The 17,983-nt window shown below is 42.1% G+C and overlaps 1 protein-coding gene across 1 annotated transcript in view; it reads right to left on the bottom strand.

Moving 5' to 3' along the window:
- The window catches only part of LOC134842983 (protein phosphatase 1 regulatory subunit 21-like), a 435,837-nt gene that overhangs the window by 49,269 nt on the left and 368,585 nt on the right, over positions 1 to 17,983 (bottom strand). The gene's annotated exons all lie outside the window — the stretch shown is intronic.

Here is a 17,983-nt window from a genome sequence, read left to right as displayed (position 1 = left end):
TGCGAAGCACTCCTTCCAGGCAGGAATTCTCAAGATTTCTCGTCCGTCTGTTGTCAATGGGTTCAAGTTCCAGAATTTGGGATACATCTCGATGGGACCTTCTCGCTTGCCTCCCATTCTACATTGCATTTGCCCCCTGAAGTTGTACACTATCAGCTCGGCATCTTTCACATTTCCAAAGAGTACCGTGTTGCTCATTCGCCCTCTGAGCACCTCCTGCTGACACCAATTTAACGCCGTCCCATCCAGTATACTGATAAGACTCAAGTGCGTTACAGAGTGACGATACGTTGTCACCAGGGGGTCTGGGAACGCGTACGTCACTGCTGGACCATAAATGCAGGTCACCACCTCCTCTAGGCCCCGGATTATCCCCATTGGGTCCGACCTCATTGCCAGGCATAGGTCCGTCAGCAGAGGCATCTCTCTATTCGTCTTCTTCCATTCTTCTCTCGAGGTTGGATTCTCATATTCACCCGTCATGTGCCGATTCTGCATCATGAGGTATTGCACCAACAACGTCTTCAACCCCGCGGCACACTTGTAGGAGCTGGTTTCAATGCTCGAGTGGACTCTCCCCATAGACAGAGGCTCTCCATATTCCATTAATCGATGAAACGACACCAATTCCCCATGGGTCAAGAGTAATAGTGCCAGGTACCCATCAACTCGAAGTGTCTCCACTCCTCGACTAAACATGTATGCTGGGCCCATGTTGAACAAGTATCTGGGGTAAACCAAATACAAAGCCGAGAGCAGGCTGATGGGCATGCCCAGTATCTCCTGCACGAAGGCTCCAAAGATAGTCGCCGTGGTGCCGAACACTCCTGCCATGAATTCCTTCTCCCAGCAAGGACTCAAGAACTTGAGAATCTCATAATCCCTCCTAGTCCTCAATTCACCCTTGGCGTGCTCTCTCCAGAACCCTCCAATCGTCACTTCATTGGCGGCCGAGACAAATCTAGCCACCGTCATGTCTCTTGTTTCGGCCAGCTCCAGTTGTTTCTCCAGAAAACTCCAGACTTGTTTCACGAGGGGTTTTGCTTCCTCCCTCGTCTTGTTCGTGGCGTTGTCCAGCCTTGGTGTCAAAAATGGCCACCAGCCATTCTCTTGAGTCAAACGATATTTCATCGATTCTAATTGCTTTTCCGTCTCGGCCACATTTCTTCTCTCGTTACTGGGACCTCTAGACTTGCTGGTGGAGTTTGTGATCTTCACATCCATACTCCGAAAGCACAAGCTGGCCGTCAATTGGCTTATCGCCGGATGATCGTCCCCGATGACTGGGCTGAACTTGAGTTGCCTGGCAAAGTTCGATATCTCTAGCAAGAGCACCTCGTCTTATACGATCAGGATGTCGGCTAGTCCATAAAATCCCCTCAGTGCATGAGATATGTCCGCCCATGCCGCCGCCAATTCTGACTTGCGAAGCCTCAGGTTCGATGGCTCCAACTCCCGATTGGGGGCTGCCATTAGAATCCGCCATTCATTCCCTTCTGCTATCAGGATCAAGACCGCGTACACGAATTGTAGGGCGGGTGGCATATTCGCGTATCCAGGGGATGTGGTAAACACCACCTTCGTCTTGGACCCAAATCTCGAGACAACGCTCTCTTGCACTTCATTCATCGCCGCAAACAACGCCTGAATGGCTTCCCATATCTTCCTCGATGTCGGAATTTCATCGCCCTTCAGTTGCTCAAGAAGTCCCATCGCGTGCAGGTGGTCGTTCATTCCTGCAAACAATAGCAGCTCAGGTTCACAGGGCATCTCCGACTTTATTGCCACCACCAGAGTTAACATCTGATTTAATTCAGCTCCTGGCAAAGAGTATATCAGAGTCTCCGGCCAGAACAACTTGGGAGATGTTCCTTCGAAGTCTGATCCCGCCACAATGACTACTCTCGCAGCAGCTGGATCTGCTCTATCATAAACTGCCAGGGTTTTGGCCAGCTGGGTGCTGCCACAGGGCTTCCCGTACCTGGGATCTTCCGCCAATTTCGAGCCTTCGTAAGCGGCATCCGGCAATTCCATCGATCCTGGATTGAGTAGCTTGTCCACCACTTTCAACTGTGCCGGGGTCACCAACCTGATCATGGCGATGCTCGTTCGGTGCTTGGGAGGTTCTGTTATAAGTCCAGGACTCCCCAGCAGCTTGAGAGGTCGGTAGTTAATGGGTCCCATGATCGCTTTTGTGGGAATTCCAGTCAGGTCTGTGATCTCCATCAATTTCGTTCTCGAGAAGTGCGCCTCATGAGCTTTCAACCAGTCCACGCAATGATGTCTATTCAAATCCTCGTGCGACACTCGTTCAATCCCTAGGGTTTCCGCCAATTCTCGCCTGCACTCCAAACTCTCTAGGTCCAGTTCTTTCACCTTCTCAGGATATCTCAAGCGAGCGGTCTCCACATACCTCTTTTCCCGTTTGCTCTCTGCCACTACCACTGAGGATATCGCCGAGCCTGGAGGTGTTGATGACGTCACCTCCTCAGACTCCATTGGCGTGGCACTCTGCAATCTCGTCTGGCTGCTCCTTGAACTGTCTCTAGTGTCAACTCTCGGTCCCAAGCGACCAGACAAGGCCCTTGAGGCAAGGAATGGTGGGTTCGGAGGTGGTCCTAAAGTGAATTGGGCTGTCTCTAGCAGATCCGCCTCTAGTGCGTTTATGTGTTCTTGGAAGACGTCGTTTAGCCACTCTGCTCCCCTTGGTCTATCGAAATGGATTCCATCATTGGAGGTGTCTTCAGGGAATCCCTCTTTCTCCATGCGCTCTGCCACGTCCAACAGTCTGACAGGGAGCACACTCTTCCGGTGGATGTCTCGTATCACCTTGTTTAGGTTCCGCACCTTCTCGTTCATCTCCAAGGCGTGCTGATCAAACATCATGTTGTAGGGGACAGTACATACCGTCAACAGGATGGGGTCCATCTGAATCCTCAGTTCCTCAAGAAGGCAGCTCACCTTATCGTGCAGCCTTGTTATTTTCCTCGCTTCTCCCCTTGATACATCGTTGGTCCCGACCATCAGGGTCACCGTGTAGACTTTGGTCATCCCCAGCATGTCAAGCGTTGCCAACATCTGTGGTGTGGCAGTTCCAGCGAAACTCAAGATTCCTGTCTGCCAGTGCGATCGGATCCGGGTCAACACCCGCACCAGGCTGTCCCCTACGATCAGGTGAACCGCACCTTCTGGCACCCGGGGTGGCGCCAAATAATGCACCCAGGCCGCATCATGAAAGCAGTCTCTCCTAACTTCCTGTTCCGCACTCCAGTCCAGCCGATTGTGCATGTGGTACCTCCCCTCTGTATTCTTCTTATAACTCGAGATCACGACGCTCCTTACCGGCTGTTCCCTCCACGTCGGGGGAAGCTCCGGTCTTGCTGAACTCTCACGATTCTTTTGTCGCAATTTCTCGCCCAGTTCTTTCAGACGCGATGAGCCGCCACTCACCTGACTGTCACTCGAGGTCGAGGTTGGGGTATATCCCGGCAGCACCACATCCATCAGTGGGCGTATGGGTTGCGTCTCTAGGCTACGCAAGGAAGACGTTGCGTCATTCGGTATCCAGACTTCCAACCCTTCACTCATGTGTTCTCGGGCCTCGCGGTCAAGGTTGAACCGTGCTCTTGCTCTGGGGGCTTCATCCACCTCCATACGTGACTCTGGCCTTGAGCTGGTAACCACTCGCTCCTTCGGCCTGGCTCCCTTCTGTGCATCAAGCTCGCGTTGTCGTTGTTCTATTCTGTCCAACTCCGACCTCAGTTGATCACGATTCACGACGCTCTCCCGCACCCTCAGCTCCTGTTGATGTTCAGCTTTTTGTATCTCAAGCAACCTCAGAGCCTGATCTCGCTCGTTGACTGCCTGGTCCCTTTCCAGCTGAACCTTCTCCCGATCCAGCTGAGCCTGATCCCGATCGAGGTTCGCCTTATTCTTTTCCTTCTGCGTCTTCTCGAGCTCTTTCTTTAGGACACCCAGATCCGGATATGCCTCGGTCGTCTGTTGCGCTCGCGACATTGATAGCACCTTACTCGAGCTCTGGCCTGTTGATCTTGCCGTTGGCCTAGTCGGTAGTGGGAATTCCCCTGCGCCATATTCGGTATTTTTATTCAGGCCAGGATTCCTTGCCAAGTCAAAACCCCTTACTCCTCCATCCACATTCCAAGACAACCATCTGGTCTGTTCTTGGTTCGATATTCCCTCGGTTGTGTAGCCGATCATCAAGACAGCCTCCGTCGCAGACTCCCTGCATTCACCCTGGTCTTCCAACTGAAGGATGGCATTCAACATTACCGCCATTCTCTCGTCTATTTGGGTATAATCCAGGTCCCTCAGGCGTCTGTACAGCTCATCAAGAGTAGGCTTCTTCAGGGCCGCGGGCATGGACTTCCAGAATCTGTCTGCCATTCTCTGTGACTTTGGGATGTATACAGGTATGTGTTAACCAGCTCAAGAATTACCTTACCAGCTCAAGAATTACCTTACCGACTCAAGTATTACCCAACTCAAGAATTCTCTCGAAATGTTCCCTTGCAAATACTTGCTGTAAGTGCCGACTATCGCGAGTTCAATCAAGGTTTCTCTCTCTGTTTCTCGCTTGAGTACAGTTGGATTTTCAACTTTGTTTTCAAACTTGATCTGAAAACAGAAAGCATTTTGAAACTTGACATGTCATGTTCCTAACCTAGAGACCCCCCTTTTACCAGTATGGTTAAAATCTTATTATTTTCATTTTATTTAAAACGATTCAATTGGGATTTCCTTAAAAGCATGCAGATTCATTTTATGTTTTAGCACCGTTAACTCTTTTTTAAAATTCAATTGTCATGCCAATCATATCTTAAGATCCCTTTACCTGCGCCGCACCCCAGTACCTAACTCAAGACTCCTCCCTCACACCCGACTCGATACCCCCATGTACCCGACTCAGGCGATGCTCAAGTAGTACTTCTTATGAAGATACACCATTATCTCAGTTTCTGCAAAGACCACATGTAGGATAGCGTACAATTCCCTTGGGCTCAGTTTGCCCCTGTTTGGGTCATACACCGGCATTGAGACCTCTGTTATCCCTCTTTCAATCATGAAGTCTCGTAATCTTGTTAGTGCCAATATCACGTGTTCGGGATCAATTGTGTTCCTGTCATTGACCCTCGTTACTAGGAAGCACAGATATTTGCCCGGGACTTGTGCCACTGACGGTGGAAGCGCTGCCATCCCTCCCAGTCCTGGTCTCTGTCTGAACAGAAACTCTACATTCTGGTACTCTCTTTTGAAGTCAGCTTCCAATCTTGATTTGAATCTCATGTCCGCCGTGATGCAGATCGCGCTGGTCCTGTTTGACAGGATGAAGTCGCTATCCGTTATCATGATGTTCTCCGAGTATTCATTGGGTATTTCGAATTTCGTTTTGAAATTCCGACCTATAGTAGGCTCTGGCTCTTCTTCCTCCAGTTCCAATTCGCTCGTTTCTCTCACTTCCTTGAGCTTCTTTATCATCAAATTTTCGGTGTGGGTAAGTCCTACCCCCACTCCCCGGACAAAAATATTTATTGACGTCCCCGTCGATGTTGTCGGGTCTGAATTGTCCTGAGGAATGTCCAGTGGCCTGTCTGTTGCCGTCCATCCGAAAAGAGGGTCTTCTGACTTCTTGTGTTTTTCCGCTGACACGTCGACTTGCTGGATACTCTGTCCTCCTTGGCCTTCGTCTTTGACGTCGCGTGTCCACTCTAGTATTCTCAAGTTCGTGTTCTCCCTCCTCTCTATCTCGCTCTGCTCGAGATCCGTCTCTAATTCCGGCGTCGAGTGGTCTTCCTGTGGATAGTGTCCACCATCGTCAATGACCTGCCATTCCTCTCCGGCTTCCAGTTCGCCTGCGCTCAGTAGTTCCTCGCCCAATTTGTCTGGCTGTATCTTATCGATCAAGAAGTCATCTCCGTACCTGTTGTACCTCATGCCGGTGCGTTTACGATTGCCAGTCCTGGTTTCCGGTGGTGTCGGTCGATCCGGCTCCATCCACTTCGGCACCTCATCTTGCTCCGGGTCGTTCCAGTCTTCTTCTACAAATGATCCTGCATCAGACTCCACTTCTATCTTTTCATTGTCGTCTAAACTCAAGTTCTCATTACCATCATTTTTCTCCCTGGTGCCCTTTTCATTCACTTCACACGCTGGTTCTACCACCAGGTACTCGAGACCCTCCATGTCTTTCGGTAGGCACCAGTCTTCCGGTGACGGGACGTGAGGCTTCAGATTTTCGTAATGTGCTGCTCGACCAGTACTCAAGCGGTAGAACCGTCCTTGTTGATGTACTTCCGTTATCATGAATGGTCCCCTCCACTTCTTGAGTAGTTTCTTTGTTCCCTTGGGCGGTATGACATTTTGGAAGACCCACACGTACTGGCCCACTTCATATGGTTTTGCTTGTAATATTTTTTCGTCATATTTCTTGCGTTGTCTCATCTGCGCTTGCGCCGTGTTCCTCCTGCATAGCTCGTTCAGCTCTTGTTGTCTTTTGATCGCTTCTTTCACATATGCCTGAGGCGACGTCCTCTTCCCCTCGTATTCCGGGTAGAAGAATGTTAGAGGCATTTCCCTCTCCCTGCCCGTCAACATCATGAAAGGACTGATGCCCGTCGTTGAGTGCTGTGTACTGTTGTAGGCTCCTACTACCTGTGGCAGGTATTTGTCCCAGTCCGTCATGTATCTCGAGCAGTACACCCTTAACATGTTGACCAGCGTCCTGTTCTGTCTCTCTACCAACCCATTGGTCTGTGGATGATAGGTTGTCGAGTGTGCTTGAGCAATGTGCGGTCTCTTCATCAATTCTTTTGTCAAGTCCCCTACAAAAGCTTTGCCGTTGTCCGACTGGAAAGTCATTGGACAACCATACCGCGATATCCAATGCGTTATCAGATGATCACATGTCTCCTCGGCCGAGGCTGTTTGGCACGGGACCGCTTCCGCCAACTTTGTGAAGTGATCTATTATAACCAGTATCTGGTTATATCCCGACTCCGTCATGCAGATTTTTTGATGGTCTATCTGCACCACTTCATTGAACTCTGAGCTCTCAACGGACTTGAGGGGAAACTTCATCTTCCTTGGGTCTTTTACCTGGAGACATGCCAGGCAGGCATTCACCCATCTCTCGCAAGCTTTTCTCATTCCTGGCCAATCAAACCTGTGAAGTATCCTTTGTTGTACTTTGTCTATCCCCTGGTGGCCCATCTGGTCGTGTGATCTGAAAAGCACCTCCATTTGATACAACTGTGGCAGTATGATGAGGTTGTGTTTGTGTAATATCTTCTCCTCATCTTTCCTCTTGCATGCTACCACCCCATCAGCTGTGTGGTAGAGTAATTCTTTTTTCTCTTTGTAGAACTGGCTCAAGATCTTGTAGCTGTCTTCCTCGAGTTCCCCCTTCTCCTTGACCCCCGACTGGATCCATTTGGAGAGGTTACTTGTCATTTTGTCATTCTTTTGGGCTCTTATTAGGTCTGACAGCCTATATCTCGCCTTGACATGCTCCTTTAGCGCCATGATCTGTCCATTCATCTCACCAGGGCTGTGGATGTCGTCACTCACTTTCACGCATATCATCCTTTTCACTATTTTCATGTCGTCTTCTGGTACCAGATTCGTTCTGACGTTTGAGTTGCATGATAGTTCCCTGAATGGCTTTCTTGAAACCGCTATTCTCTCAAGTTCTTCACCACCTCTTATCTCTTGTGTATCCAGATTGTACGTTCCTGAAGATGGGTCAGTTTGTAACTCTCTGTCGTGGTGCCTTGTCTTCTCTTCTGCCAGTATCATGCACAGACTGTCTTGGCCTTCGCTGCTCTCATCCGAGTCTTCATCCCATTCTTCACGCTCCCCGGACAATTTTCCTTCTCCGGGTTCCTCTTTTTCTGTGAACCTGGACCACTCCCCGGACTCTTGATCTGGTCCCAGGTGTTCAGTTCCTTCTTTGAATGTCACCTTCTTTTTCCTGACTTTTGTCTGCTCCAGAATATTTTCGGGGATTTTGTCAACTAGTGACCGCACGACATCTTTGCCATCAGTGACGATTCCTTTTGAAATGTCAGTCTTGTTCGCTGTTCCTTCTCTCCGAAGTATGTTTAGTTCCGGTCCTTCCTGACCCTTCTCTTGGATCACGGGCTTATCATCTGCTAGTTTCTCGAGCAACCCCATCAAGTCATCATCTATCGGTGCAGCTCCCGCTTCTACCTGGTTAAGATCATAGCCTTTTGCTTTGAGTGTTTCCCTCACGATCTTCGACTTGAGTATTACCTCTATCGGGATCCTTCTGTTCTTCTTCAGGATGGTTTTTTCAAGAGGCTCTTTCGGTAATTCGGGATGATCTTCAATCGGTTTGCCTGATTTGTCCAGCCATCTTGTGAGTGGAAGACTGTCGTACGTTTCCTTGTTCATGAAGGAGATTGAACAAAAATTTGAGAAATTCAACTGATTTAACGTCAAAAATTTTTCATAGATGAAGGGGTTCCAGGTGAGAAATTAAAAACACGGAATTTTGAATTATACATTGACAGGGTCAAGGTAGCAATCTCTGATGAGCCTGCCCCAAATGCTTGACTATATAGTCTACAGATACCACAGCTAAATGCACAAAGTCTTATAGACTACCAAAGACACTTTAAACTCGCTAACGCTAAGCAAACTAATTCTTACGAGTTATTATGTATCTGTGAAACATAGTTTAGCAACGATGTTCTTAACTCAGAACTTTATACACGATCTGACAGAAAACAAGAAACATTTCACAATACCCATGGTGATGTGTTATTACTGCCGTTAAAAACTGAGTAAACTATGACACGCTCAAAATTAACATAGATAGCTGCCTGGTTTGCAAGATTAATCTAGCAAACGAAGAACTATACTTATATTCTTTCTACAATCCACCATCTCAAAGCCGCTATCGATACAAAACCGAGGACTTTGGAAAATTTTCAACGAAAAACCCAAAAGGAAGTCAAGCAATAATATGTGGTGACATCAACTTTCCCTCCGCAAAATGGGACATCTTCTGGAGTCCGGATACTAATGAACAAGAAATAATATACCTTTTTGATGATAGAAAGTTTCAGCAAAACGTAGAATTTCCAACGCGTGGCATGAACATTTGAGATGTTCTTATCCACCGAAATTGCCCTGTCTTATCTACTCGTGATGATGACTTTGACAAGATTTATGACTGTTTGGACCACTCATTCGTAAGATCTACCATCGAATTGAAATAACTTGAAGTCTCTCCAACAAAGAAAAATCTACAGCTATACCTCTGGTGACTACAACGATATCTCGAAAAGCATGGACGAAATCAGTTTCAAACAATACTGCTACACAAACAAATACAAGTTGTGAGATGAACTTCAGCAGTATCTCTTCTCTGTAATCGATGCTCTTGTAACAAAGAGAACAAAATTCAGGCAATCACTTCGTCCATGGATAAAATCCATCGCTTGAAAACGAATTTAAAAATTATAGAATCAACGAAGACTACTTGAAAGACGACCCACAAACTACAAGAGAACGAAAGTACTAAATCTACAGGCTGAAAAATTTGAATTGTGCGAGGAAGACAGGATATGCTTACAAAATTCAGTCTTTGGATCAAGAAACACGAACAGCAGATTTAAGCATTTAAAACATAACAACCAATCAGCTATTATTCCAGCAACTTTTCGCATCTGGAAACACAGCTTCAACTCTCCTAGATGAGGCAAGCTCATTCAACGAATTCTTCAGATTTGTTTTTTCACGCAAAGAACGCTTTCACATAAATGATTTGGCGAATACACTTCACGTTAACTCACCGACTCTAAGTAATTTCTCTATCTCTAATAATGCAAAAAAAAGTCTCCTTGATTATACCGATACGACCAGAACGCGAGGACCAAATGGCTTGCCGCCTGCGTTCATCTATCAAACCAGAAGTCAATTGTGCATTATTTTGAACAAGCTCATTAAAAATCGAGACTACACGGACGAGCTGCGCCTGCTGAATATCTTTTCGCTCCCTTTCTACATGCAATTAAATGACTCACTACTGTTGTCAAAACTATGCGGAGATCAAAATTAGGTTCAATGATCGTAACACCAACAAGATATCAGAAATATTTACACTGAAGAAAACACAAATTGAAAAAACCAGACATAAATTCATTTTTTGGACAACGAGAACCGCAAACCGAAATGACGTAAAAGTGGTTTATATAAATTCTAAGGCCTCAACGAAAAACGAACTTCAGCCCCTTGTGGAGATACGTCAAAGTGTGCTAGTTGTCGCACTATATGGACAATCTTCAAATGCAAGAAGACGGGACAAAAATGTCCTCCAGTTTACTGGGAAGTCAATACAACAACAACAATAACAACAACAGCAACAACATCAACAACAATAACAAAAACAACAAACACCTGTGATAATTGACCAGAATGACCAAAAACGCATGTCTTCGACGAACTTTTATTTTAAGCAGTTTGGCGGGTAATTTGACTGTTTTGAATGATTGACAGTGTTAATCATTCATTTTAACGAAATCAGGGGGGGGATCAATTCGAATTGATGGAATTATTTTTTAAATTTTTGAATTATGCGTGCATGACACATAACATTTTTTTGCGACAATTGAAAAAGTTCGAAAATCAGACAGACGATTTTCGCATATCAGAAGAAGACATGTGACCAATATAGCGAACAACAAAAATTAGATTGAGCAATATTAGAAGAAGAGCGCTCCGAGTTTAACAATTTGAGCGGCTACAATAGTTACTGAGCAATTCCCGAGAATCAGGAATTCTATCGAAAGGATTTTGCTCACCTTCCTGGTCGTAAAGATAGCAGCTCTTTGTATGGATTCAAGCATCCGGAAGAAACTCGGAGAAGAACTGTAAACATTGATTTTAACGAGTTTTAGATTCCCGGAATGGCATGAGTTGAATTCAAATTCAGATTAAGTTTATTATCAGATAATGAGAAGCTAGGAGCTAACAGAAATGGTTGATCCATCTCAGAATAATATGATGATTCTTATATTCTGAGCAAAAATTCTAGTAACGTGATAAAAAGGTAGTAGCACTGTTTTTAGGAATGACATCGTGGTCTGGGCTTACTGAGACCCAGCCATGAGCTCACTATTTTTGCATGTAACTAAGCTTATTTGCGCGGTGTGGCCGATAGCTTTTAAGTTGTAACGACTTTTTCGAACCAATGCTAGGGAACCACACATTGAACTGTCTTATTAGAGACGGTTGAAAGCATGTTAAGCTGTGTTTAGACGCTAGCCAGTCGTTTTAGAACCATACTTTACTTTCAGTCGGTATGTACTTCCAGGCGAATGTTGTTACAAAGGATGTTTTTCCTGGTATGAAGTTTTCAGTATTTTCAATATATTTATTAAGGTGTTAAGAACGCACGAATTTTAGAAACAGCAGAATTTAGTGAAATAGTAACACTAGACAATTCATTTATTTTGCTTAGAAAGCTTCTGATTGCATGAACGAAATGTTTTTTCCGCTTTTGAAGAAAGATTTCACATCAATGCAAAACACAGTGCAGTTGGTGTAAACCAATATTGCTAGCTTGGAATCATTTGTTAAAATTTGAAACCAAAATTTGATGATTTCAAAGTTCTCTGATAATCTGATATGGGTCCACGGAAAAATTTTGTTTAAATTATCAGTGAAAGTTGCCCAAGAATCAGAGACAAAATACCACTGAGAAATTGCTGGGAATTTTCTGTGCTACTTAATTGCACAACAACCGGCTATCCTTGTGTTCCACGCTTAATCACAATAAAATATCGGAATCGGTCGAATAAGATATATGAAAAAAATACAGTCGTGATTCAAACAAACTCAAACATTTGTGAACAAAATTCTGTGTCGAGAAAAACCGAATTCAAATGTTAGACTTTTAGTCTATTTGCGAGCTTGTAAGCGGAGTATGCAGGCTTATGATAGTTTATCTAAATTTCGTTCGAGCTGTAAAATCTTAACTTTACTTCGTTTGTGGAGATAAAAAATCCTAACCCAACTGATTTTAATAAATCAGAGGCAAATTTTATTAAGATCTTAAAGGCGAATTTTTTATTAGATGAGATCTTACAGGGCTATTGTAGCGCTGAGTCGCAAATGTTGTAAAGCTCCGCTTATCGCCTCTGTAATTCTGTTTTCGAATGATTCTTTTTCTTATATTCGGGGACTCGCGAAAGTTTGTTCTCATTTGTAGTTTCATAGTTAAGCATTTGACTTCCGCGCCGTAAGTCATATTAATACAAAACCAGACAATTTTTAGGTAATTTTTGGTTTTAAGAGGCATTAGTTGAAAAAAATGTGATTGCCTAATGCAGCCACGCGCCAATATTGTTCTGATTAACATGGTTTCTGAGTATTGGACAACGTGAAGAAACACTTGTAACAGAAAATTGGATATCGGGAAGAAAACAATAGAACAGCTCAAATGTTATTTTGCTAGTTTCCAATTTCTGAAAACTCTAATTTTTTGATATTTTGCTATGCGTTTTCTCATATCAATTGCTGTTGCGCTATGTCAATTGCAATATTTGTTTTTAATTCAAGTGAATAAGTATTTCAAATTTTATTTTGAACAAGCTCATTAAACATGTGAAGCACCTGCGCAAGCTCCCAGCCTCTTGAAAATGTTCAGCGGTAGCACCAGTATTCAAGAAGGGTGATCCAAGAAATGTGGAGAATCGCCCGATTTCACTACTTTGCATTGATGGTAAAATCTTTGAGAAATGTGTTTATAATCCTTGGTACAAACACTTCCTGATGTATCCCACAAAAAATGAACATGGGTTTGTGCGATAAACATCCCTTATGAGTAATATGCTATAATTTCTGATTAATATTTACTCAACACTCGACCAAGATTTGCTTTCTATGCTGGTTTCTCAAAAACTTTCGACGAGTACCACACAACCTCTTACTAGAAAAATTCAACTGTGTTGGTGTAAAAGGTTGTTTTCCGGAACTTCTATACATTTAATTGCGCAAACTTAAACAATTTGATCGTATCGGATTCACTGCGTCTGTTGAACGAGAAATAACTTTTGGAGTCTCCAGGGGTCATTTTTGGGCCCCTGTTGATCTGCATCATCTTAAGTGATCTGTCCGATGTACTCAGATTCATTGACTCTTTCTTCTTCCTAGACGATCTGAAAAACGTGGCAATCATTAAAGCGTCACAAAGGAAACTGAATATTAGGTTCAAGGAAACGATAAGCAATTAGCAAAAGATAAATGCGCATAAATTAAATTTCGAGGAAATTTGAACAATCTGATTCCAAATGAAATCAAACCTGAGCAAAAAAAAAAAGTAGGTATAAAAGACCTAGGAGATCATGGCAGTCAAAACCTGAATTGGAGTACTCACAAAAAAGAACGCTCGAAAAAAGCGAACAGATTTCATTACTGCCTACGCAGAAACGTAGCCTACATCACAAACACGTTCGTAAAACTAGGACCGTACAAGTCTATTCTATTGCCAGTACTACTCTACGGAACACACTGCTTAGCCACCTCAAGACAAGATTTAAAAAAAACTCGAACCGTTCCAAAAGAAGATTATCAAATGGATCTTAGGGAATTTCTTTTTCCAACGAGACTACACGGACGAGCTGCGCCTGCTGAATATCCTATCGCTCCCTTTCTACATGCAATTGAATGACTCACTACTGTTGTCAAAACTATGCGGAGATCAAAATTTTGTTCAAGGATTGTACCACCAACAGGATATCAGAAAATTTACCCTGAAGAAAACACAAATTGAGAAAACCAGACATGAATTATTTTTTGGACAACGAGAACCGCAAACCGAAATGACGTAAAAGTGGTTTATATAATCTCTAAGGTCTCAAAAACGAACTTTAGCCCCTTGTGGAGATACGTCAAATTGTGCTAGTTGTCGCACTATATGGACAATTTTCAAATTCATGAAAACGGGACGAAAATGTCCTCCAGTTTACTGGGAAGTCAATACAACAACAACAACAACAACAGCAACAACATCAACAACAAAAACAAAAACAACAAACACCTGTGATATTTGACCAGAATGACCAAAAACGCATGTCTTCGACGAACTTTTATTTGAAGCAGTTTGGCGGGAAGTATGACTATTTTGAATGATTGACAGTGTTAATCATTCATTTTAACGAAATCAGGGGGGGTCAATTCGAATTGATGGAATTATTTTTTAAATTTTTGAATTATGCGTGCATGACACATAACATTTTTTTGCGACAATTGAAAAATTTCGAAAATCAGACAGACGATTTTCGCTTATCAGAAGACGTGTGACCAATATAGCGAACGACAAAAATTATATTCAGCAATATTAGAAGAAGAGCGCTCCGAGTTTAACAATTTGAACGGCTACAATAGTTAAAATTTGAAACCAAAATTTGATGATTTCAAAGTTCTCTGATAATCTGATATGGGTCCACGAAAAAATTTTGTTAAAAATATCAGTGAAAGTTGCCCAAGAATCAGAGACAAAATACCACTGAGAAATTGCTGGGAATTTTCTGTGCTACTTAATTGCACAACAACCGGCTATCCTTGTGTTCCACGCTTAATCACAATAAAATATCGGAATCGGTCGAATAAGATATATGAAAAAAATACAGTCGTGATTCAAACAAACTCAAAAATTTGTGAACAAAATTCTGTGTCGAGAAAAACCGAATTCAAATTTTAGTTTGTTAGTTTATTTGCGAGCTTGTAAGCTGAGTATGCAGGCTTACGATAGCTTATTTAAACTTCATTCCAGCTGTAAAATCTTAACTTTTCTTCGTTTGTGGAGATAAAAAATCCTAATACAATTGATTTTAATAAATCAGAGTCAAATTTTATGAAAGTTTTGAAGGCGAATTTTCTACTAGATGAGATCTTAAAGCGCTATTGTAGCGCTGAGTCGCAAATGTTGTAAAGCTCCGCTTATCGCCTCTGTAATTCTGTTTTCGAATGATTCTTTTTCTTATATTCGGGGACTCGCGAAAGTTTGTTCTCATTTGTAGTTTCTTAGTTATGCATTTGACTTCCGCGCCGTAAGTCATATTAATACAAAAACAGAAATTTTTCAGGTAGTTTTTGATTTTAAGAGGCATTGGTGGAAAAAAAAACTTTGATTGCCTTATGCAGCCACGCGCAACATTATTCTGAACAACATGGGTTCACAACTTGAAACAGAAAATAGGATATTGGGAAGAAAAACAATAGAATAGCTCAAATGTTATTTTGCTAGTTTCCAATTTTTGAAAACTCTAAGTTTTTGATGTTTTGCTAGGCGTTTTCTCATATCATTTGCTGTTGCGCTATGTCAATTGCAATATTTGTTTTAATTCAAGTGAATCAGTATTTCAAATGTTATTTTTGCAAACAAAAAACTTTCATTTGTGTAAGTTGCTGTTCATTAGCATGTAGAAAACAAAATATGGCAAACGATGCTGATTGAACGAAAACAAAGAGAAAACACGAACTGCAAAATCTTAAACGGATAGCAGTTTACTGTGCAAATATCACAAAATGTTCCAACCATAGTCTAAAACGAATAGAAGTTAGACATAATTGACAATCATAGTCAGTCTAGCCAATTGGAAATTAGTTTTTGTATAAAAATGACCGGAAAATTGTTTTTTTTTTGAACATTTTTTGCAGAAATTCTCTGAATCAAAAGTTGTGTGTCGAGAAAAACCGACACAGAAAACTTTTTTGAAAAATTTTGTGAATTTTTTTGAATCACGACTAAAGTTTTTTAATATAGTTTTTTATTCGAACGGTTCCGGTGATTTTCTGTGATAAGCCTGAAAATTAAGGTTAGATGGTTGCTGTGCAAGGAAGTAGCACCATATGATCCGACCAAAATCTCAAGGATAGTTTTTTTTAATTAATGTTTTTTCTTGTACGTCGTACGTTGATAGAGCTATACAAACACGTATAAAGTTTTTGAATTAGGCATGAGCATCTACAGTTTTCTCAAACAATAAGTAGACAAAAAGTTTTCAAAGAGTTAATTTTTTTTCAATTTTTTTGCACTAAAATTTTCATTTATTTATGTAAAATTTTTTTTAAAGAGAATTGCCAAACAAAGCTTCCAAAACTACGTTTTAACGAGCTTTCTTCCAACTGGCTGAAATTTGGCGACAGCCAAATGTTGAAAAAAATGTTCACTGAACATTGACAAGAAAAACTTTCCTTAATTCTGTTGACAGAACAATGACAAAAATATAGTTTTTTTTGTAACTAATTCAGCTTAGTCATTACTATTTGAAGGGATGATTTAATCATCAACTTGTTGTCTGTATCTGAAATTTTTTTCCAAATCCGTGTTATCCGCAAAACTATGCTAAGTTCGAGATTTGACAAATATGAAACCGTTTGCTAAAACTCGCAAAAACGTTTTACAAAAATCAGAAGCATGCCATGTTTTTTCTAATAAACAAATGAATTGAAATTTATAGATCAATGACTAGAAAAAAAAACATTTTAAATGTTTTCTTTTTAACTATTTTTGCAGTTTTTTGAGTTTTGACAGTTTTTTTTCAAAAACGCGCTAAAATGTTTAAAAAACTAACTTCTTTCGAATAAAACTAAGTTTTTATCGCTAAAAGTGAGCAATTGTAAGCTTTAAGGCTTTTAAAATAAATTATTGTGAGCCTGCTTGCTCACTCAAAGTTAGACGAAACGTCAAAAAATTCAATACTGTTTTTCTCGATCACGGGCTCTTATTTTGCTCCAGGTCACCCTGTATTTCTTCTGCACAATTGCACAAAGCAATCGAGTGCCCGCTTCAAGGCCGTCGCGGTTCTGTTTCGGTGACTCAAAGAAACTTGATTAAGAGCACCCAGTCCTTTTTACAAACTGGAACGGCTTGTATACTCTAACCATTTTGACATACGTTGCTTCCCACAGTCGAATAATTACATGTTTATGTTGGCACGAAACAACACAATTATTTTTTGCCTCGCCAAAACTCTTTCCCTTGATGGCATGTTCAGCACTTTGCAGCTGTTCTACAACACATCCAGGCCACCTATGAAATCTAGCGTGTTTATATGCTTCGATGTCCTAGCCAGGGAGTCTTATGTCCAGGGAGTCTTATGGAGAAAATTTCAACAGTGAAAGACCAGCACCGAGTTTCCCCGCTCTCGGTACGACTATAACTGCGCTAGACAGGGGCAATTGTATTCCTGGTGGGTCAGCATGTTTTTCTTCCACTCCAATACTCTGAGGTTTTGAACAACAGTTTCACTTCCATCATCAAGTCGTTATATCCTTTTCATCCATAGCAAAGGTGGCAGTTGACAGCAGTCCCCTCTTTTTCTGTTTCTCAAAGTAATTTACTTATTCTTAACTCAGCTCCATGAAATTTTCTCCCACTATGTCTTTAAATCATTTGTAGTTCTGTTGAGGATAGCCTGGAGGCTGCGCCAACCTCCTCTCCCCAACCCTCCGCCCCATCTTTTCAAAGAATTGACCCAAAAGCCACCGAAAACTTCCTATGTATTAGATCTTTTTGGCATCGAATTTTGTTATATATTTTGATAGCCATAGGGAGTTTTGATGGAAAATGTTCTTTATCATTTCTAACTTTTGAAGAAAATGGCAGAATATTTGTGCTCGGTCGTTTTTTTTTTCAATCAAAAATCCTTTTTCCAGACTTGCGGAATATTTATGCTTGGTGTGGTTTTTTTATTCAGTGAATTCTTGACTTGTTAACAAAGCATTTTTGACAATTTTTTTTTGTAAGCTATCTGAAAAATTTTGTCCAAATGTAAAAAGATATTATACTTGTGATTGTTTTTCAAAAAGTTACGGGTGCTTGCAAATTGGTAATTTGGCCAAATTGCAATAATCATCGTGCGATATTGCGTTCTTGTAACACGCGTAAGCGGCCAGTTACTGCAAATTGCGCATTGAAGACAGCAATTCC

Source organism: Symsagittifera roscoffensis, chromosome 3, assembly GCF_963678635.1.
Source record: "Symsagittifera roscoffensis chromosome 3, txSymRosc1.1, whole genome shotgun sequence".
In the NCBI taxonomy this organism is placed as follows: domain Eukaryota; kingdom Metazoa; phylum Xenacoelomorpha; order Acoela; family Convolutidae; genus Symsagittifera; species Symsagittifera roscoffensis.
The sequence above is the reverse complement of the archived record's forward strand: the minus strand, read 5'-3'. Positions and strand labels throughout refer to the sequence as shown.